We start from the raw sequence: 6,230 nt of genomic DNA, 5'->3' as shown, positions 1-6,230 counted from the left end.
GCTGAAGGAAGCAGGTGTTGTGCTCTGACTCTGATCTTGCTGAAGCTGCTTTTGTTACCCTTCCAGAAAACCAAGCGAGGGCTGAATCAGAGCTGGCGGTTTGCTGAAGGTACCAAAGAACAGGGGCTTTAGAAGGCAATGCCGAATCCCGTGGACAACCGTAATGCTGTTTGTTAGTTAACTTGTCCGAGGTATTTTATTGTGGGTTTTGTGTAAGGTGCTATCAAGCAATCCCATGCAGCTGGAAGCCAGAGGCAAGCCCGTTTACTTCAGGGCTGTGAAGATCTCTACTCCTGGGACAGCTGTCTCGCTGCTGCAGGGGTTGGTTTTTATTTTGCTGTGGAGAAACGGACCAAAAATTTTCATGCCATTTCCTTTTCCCTGAGGTGGGAGAATTCCTGGAAGTCTCCGCATAGAGTTAAGGGGAGCCTTCCTCTTTTTTCCCGGAGCTGGGCTGAGTGCAGCTCCCAGAAGGCCGGGCTTTGGAAGGCCGGGAGCGCTGACCCGACCAGGCAAGAGGACTCCTGACAGCAGGGCTGGGCTGCAGTTGTGGCTGCAGGTGCTGCGGGGAGATGCTGGGTGTCTGGGGGGCTGACCTGGCCGGTTTGGTGGTTTGAGGGCGCTGTACGCTCTGCCCCAGGTGCTGAGAAGGTGTTTTCTGTCGGCAGGGCTGGTGGCCCATCAGTCTGTGTTCTCAGAGGTGAGCCCACAGGAGTCCCTCGCTGGGGCTTGGCTGCAGAGAGCTCTGTGGTACCTTGAACGTGTTTGACCTTTCCCAGAGTGCTCAAACCTGCCAGTTGACGCTCTTTAACACTGTCCTCTGAAAGAGCCTTCCAGCAGGGATGCCTATCATCTCTGGCTTTCCCTTCAGAGAATTGTCACCAAAAGCTGCTGTATCTTTGTCACTTGCCAGATGCCACCTTGTTGCTCTGGGCTTTTCCACAAGAGGGCTGTGAGGAGGCTGTGGTTGTCTGACGTGTGGTGTAGGCAGGCTCTCGGTTGCCTCTGCGTGGCCAGCTGATAGCCTTCTGGCTCTCAGTACACTCTGGGTGGCAGCACAGGCTCTAAGACAACTGTAATGAGGATGTGAGTGGTCAGCTTTAGTCTCCAAGTGGCCCCAAGATGCTAGCCCAGGGGCTCTGAGTAGGGTCTCTGGCCAGCTCGGGTCCAAGAGGGCTGTGAGTAGGCTCTGGTTGGCTGTCCTGTGGTGTAGGCGGGCTGTAGGTTGCCTCTGGCTGGCCAGGTGGTGTCCTACTGGGCTCCAGTTAGTCTCTGGATGGCATGCTGGTCTCAAGAAGTACTCTGAGTAGGCTCTGGCTGGCCAGCTGTGCTGTCCCGTGCGCTCCAAGTAGGCTTTGGATCGCAGGCTGCAGGCCACCATGTCTCTGGGGAGGCTCTGTCTGGCCAGCGGCTGCCGCCCAAGAGGGCTGTGAGCAGGTGGTGGCTAGCTGAGCTGTGCTCCAGACTGACTCTGAAGTTTCCTCTGGCTGGCCATCTGGTATCTAGCTGTGCTCTGAATAGGCTCTGGGTGGCAGGCCGGGCTCCAAGGCAACTCTGAATAGGAGCTGTCCGTCCAGCTGTGGTCCACAAGGGATGCAAGTAGGCTCTGCCTGAATTACCTCTTGTCCAGGTGGACACTTAGTTGCCTCTGGCTGGCCAGGTGGTGTCCAGTTGGGCTTGAGAAAGGCTCTGGCTGGCACACGGGGCTCAAAGACAACCCTGAGTGGGATCTGGCTGGCAAGCTGGGCTCCAAGACGGCTCTGAGTAGGCTTCAGCTGGCTGAGCTGTGGTCTAGGCAGGCTCTATGTTGCCTCTGGCTGGCCAGCTTGTGTCCAAGTGAGCTCTAAGTAGGCTCTGGGTGCCATGCCATTCTCAAGGACAAATCTGAGTAGGATCTGTCTGGCCAGCTTTGGTCTAAGAGGGCTGCAAGTAGGCTCTGACTGGCGTGCTGCAGGCCACCAGGGCTCTGAGTAGGCTCTTGCAGGACGACCTCTGCTGCAGGCAGGTTCTAGGTTGCCTCTGGGTGGCCAGGTGGTGTCTAGCTGGGCTCTAATTCGTCTCTGGGTGGCAGGCCAGGATCAAAGACAACCCTGAGTAGGATCTGGCTGGCCAGGTTTGGTCCAAGATGGCTCCAGGTGGGCTCTGGTGGTTGGCTTTAAAACTCCTTTAAAAAATGGACAGAAGATTCTTACCACCGTCCGGCATGATAGAAAAGAAATACATCAAGTGCTAATGAGACTCAAAAAGGATGGAGAACACTGATGGTGGGCAAGGTTAATTTGGTGGTCACCAACAGTCACAGGACTGTTTAATTCCATGTTTCACCCAGCCATGATTTTCCTAATTCTAACTTTAATATGTTTACTGCTTATAGTAGTATTGTATATTAAGGTTTGGGGGATGGTTAGACAGATTATGCAGTTACAAAAGTGTCCCCGTGTGTATACTTCTCCAAAATATATATATATATATATATTTTTTTTTTTTTTTAATAGAAGCTAATCAAACACAAAATCGCCTCCAATTATAACTGGATTGTGGCATCCTCTGTTTATAGGCGTAGAGGCAAGAGGCAACCACACTGCCCCTCTATGGACAAGATAAATTGACTTCAGTCATGAGGTGGATTGTGGTGGTGCAATTCTGACCCCTCCCTGCCCCTCCTTGCTGGGCTGCTTGGTGCCAGGTGTGATTCCAGCTGCCTCCCCGGAGCTATACACCCATCTGTGGAGATAAGGACTGATAAAGTTAAGGCGCCCCCTTAACAAGCCTGGCTCCTGCCCTCCCGAGTGCTCGGAAATGGTTATAATTTCCCAGCGGCCTGGCACACCTGTGCCTGGGATGGGGTCAAATGGGAACAGTAACAGAGCTGCACATGCGTCAAGTTCTTGTGCGACTGCTGGGAAGCACGACAATACTTTGTTGTTCAAGCTGGGCATGAGCAAAAGGGATCTGACAAAAGTCAGTTGTCTTGGAGCCTATAAATTGCGACCCCAAGGGAGAACCTTTGAGCTCTCCTGGATGGCAGCGGCCTGTGACCATCATCTCCCCGGGGCTGGGAGCCTCTCGGATATCAAAACCCTTACGGTGTTTCTGCTGCCAGAGCTGAGGGAAGGGCAGGGCCAAGTCAACCCGCGCGAGTCTCAGTTATTGCCCGTTGAGGAATGCCGAGGCATTGTGGGTATTTACTCTAAACTCAAGAGGAGGGAGATTTTACTTTGAGCTACCTTCTCTTTCACCCACCCTCTTCTGCTTACTGGTGTGTGGGTACATCCTTCATCCTACTGGACACTTTTGTCTCTGTGTGTGCGTCTGCGTCTGCGCTGGCCGTAAGGGTTTTGGGCCCGACGCTCGAGGCGGGAGCGGTCCCTCAACCGCACGGGCCCACGGCGGCTGGAGCGGCTGCTGCCCTCGAGCGCTGGGGAGTCCTGGGATGGCCCCAATCCAGCCGGGCTACCAGTGCCAGAGCCAGCCATGTCTGAGATGTCAGTGGAGTCTGTAAGAGGAAGCAGGATAGTCCTGGGCACAGAGGCCACTGTGCAGAGGCCAGAGCGGTGCCCCCAGCCCTCCCGGGGCAGAGAGGCTCTGCCAAGCCCAGCCTGGGCACCCGCTGCCAGGCCTTGCCTGGGCCCTGGCCCCAGCCCAGGGGCATGAAGGTGCTTTGCCTCTTACCGGTGCCCTGGCCAGCACAGCTCTCGCACTCCCAGCTGGTTCTGCTGGTGCTCAAGTTGGAGCAGCGCCGGTGGGTGCCCTCGGCAGCGCAGGATCTGCAGAGCAGCAGTTCCCAGGGCCTGGGGAAGCAAAAGGGTTCATGGCTGTGAGGACAGAGTGACCGCAGCACGGGAACGTGCGGCACAGCTCCTGCTCTCAGTCCTTCTGCTTCAAGCTCTTGGCGAGGCAGAGATCCCGTGCAGAGCCCAGGGTGCTGCTTTGGCTACTTACCCCCGTTCCTCTGCCTGCTCCCTGCCTCCAGGACAAAGGCACTGGCGGGCATCGCAGCGGCTGTGCCTCAGCATTAGTGCTTCATCCTGAGCCCCGTTGTCCTGTGATGGCAATCTGATGGAGAAAGGGAAATGGCTGAGCCCCTGCTGCCCCGGCATGAGGCCGATGCAGGGAATCCCTCCTCCTCTCCCCTGCCCGGTTTCCAGCTCCTGCGTGAAGCTGAAGCCCAGGCAGACGGGACAGCGGAGGGGCAGGACTGCAGGGGCAGCCCCGGGCACGGCACAGGGCTTGCAGCCTCCTGTGCTGTGAGCCGGCAGGACACCAACCTCAAGGGCAGTCGGATGCCCATGGTGACCATGTTCAGGATGAAGGCACGCCTGTCTCTGCACAGGGGGCACGTGAAGGCACTAATACCGCTGTACCGAGCCTGGCCCTGCGGCGGAAACAAAAGGAGCAGGAGTGAGGCCCTGGTGCTGCCCAGCGCCTGCCGTGCCCCGGGGGTGAGGGAACGGCTCCTACCTGGATGCAGCCCCTGTGGAACCAGGCGTGTTTGCAGGTGGGGCACACCATGTTGCGGTAGGACTTTGTGTCCTCCACACGCTCCAGGCAGATGAGGCAGGTGCTGTCGTCGTCCGGAGCCGCCTCCACCTGCTGCTCTGGGCGGTGCTCTCTGCAGAAGGACCTGGGGGGCAGAGGGAAGGGATGGGTGAGGTGAGAAGCGCTGGGTCCTTCCCCGGTGGGGGCGAGGAGGGGAGAGGGGGTACCTGTATGGAGAGAAGTACTGGGTGATGCATTCACCCTCGATGGCGCAGGGCAGATGAAAGCTGCGGTCACAGCCCTCCTGGCAGCAGGTGACGGCGGCCCCGCTCTCCCCGCAGACGAAGCATCGCTGGAGAGAGCAGAGCAGCCCCGTCAGCGGCAGCCTCAGGGCCTCCCCAGCCAGCCCCACGCCTCCGGGCAGGGCGCAGGACGTGGCCGCTGCCGGGCCACAGCCCACAGATCCGCCCGGCGCACGAGGCTCCTGGGCTGGAGCTCTGTGGAGCTGCGGGGAGCAGGGCTTTTGTCCCGGGGCTGCTTGGAGGGGCGGGGATTTCTTTCCTGGGCTCTGGGCTAAGGTGCCCCAAACCTGTCCTGGCACAAATCTCCCCGATCTTGTCAGGTCCTCACCTTCTGCTCGACCTGCTCGACTGTGCAGCGAATGTGCTCAGGGTCAAATCCCAGCACCCCTGATTCCTCGTCCTGCCAGTAAAGAAGCTTGTTGGCAAAAAACTGCAGAAGAGAAGAGAAAGGAAGAGAAGAGAAGAGAAGAGAAGAGAAGAGAAGAGAAGAGAAGAGAAGAGAAGAGAAGAGAAGAGAAGAGAAGAGAAGAGAAGAGAAGAGAAGAGAAGAGAAGAGAAGAGAAGAGAAGAGAAGAGAAGAGAAGAGAAGAGAAGAGAAGATGAGCTGATGAGGAGAGCATGGGCAGGAGTGCCTGTCGGTGAGCTGGAGGGAGCCCTGGGGCACTCACCAGGCAGAAGAGGTGGGCACAGAGCCCTCCCTGCTGGACTTTTTTCCCGCAGAGAAACGGGTCCGCCGCTGCCCGGCCACACAGCACGCACACTGGAGGGAGAGAGCAAATGCCGTCGGGAATGAGCACCTCTGCGGGGCCGGGGGAGGCGTCCCTGAGGGATCGTCCCCAGGGCCCTGCTCCGTCCCTGGGGGGTGAGGGGCAGGGCTGGGGGCCGTGGCGAGGAAGGGGCATCGCAGGCACTGCCTCCCCCTGCCACCGCGCTCGGCCCCACGCTGACTGCCCCGACAGCCCCCCTGCTGTGCTGCGGGAGGGACACTTTGCTCTCACCGTGCTCCATCGAGTCGGGGGCCTCCTCCTCTCTCCTCTCAGCCATGGACAGGTCCACAGCGGGCGCCGGGAGCGTCCCTGTCCCAGGAGCACTGGGCTGTCTCTGAGGGAGAAGCGGGGCGCGGGTCAGCTCTCAGCACAGCCCCAGCGCCCCGAGGCGTGGGACCCCCCCTCCTCCCTCGGCAGCCCCCCGCAAGCCCCCTCCCTCCCCTGCCCGCTCCTCACCTCCCAGGTGACACTGACACACAGCTGGAGCCACAGAGCCAGAGCCTCCCGCTCCTCCTCACTACTCACCTCCTCCTCGCTGCTCGCCTCCTCCTCGCTACTCGCCACGTCGTCACTGTGCGCCTCCTCCTCCTCCTCCTCACTGCTCGCCTCCTCCTCACTAACTCGCCGCCGCCTCCTCCTCGCTACTCAACTCCTCCGCACCAACTCACGCCTGCTCACTACT

This window comes from Athene noctua, unplaced genomic scaffold (assembly GCF_965140245.1).
Source record: "Athene noctua unplaced genomic scaffold, bAthNoc1.hap1.1 HAP1_HAP1_scaffold_82, whole genome shotgun sequence".
NCBI classification, from domain to species: domain Eukaryota; kingdom Metazoa; phylum Chordata; class Aves; order Strigiformes; family Strigidae; genus Athene; species Athene noctua.
This window is presented reverse-complemented; position numbering follows the sequence as displayed.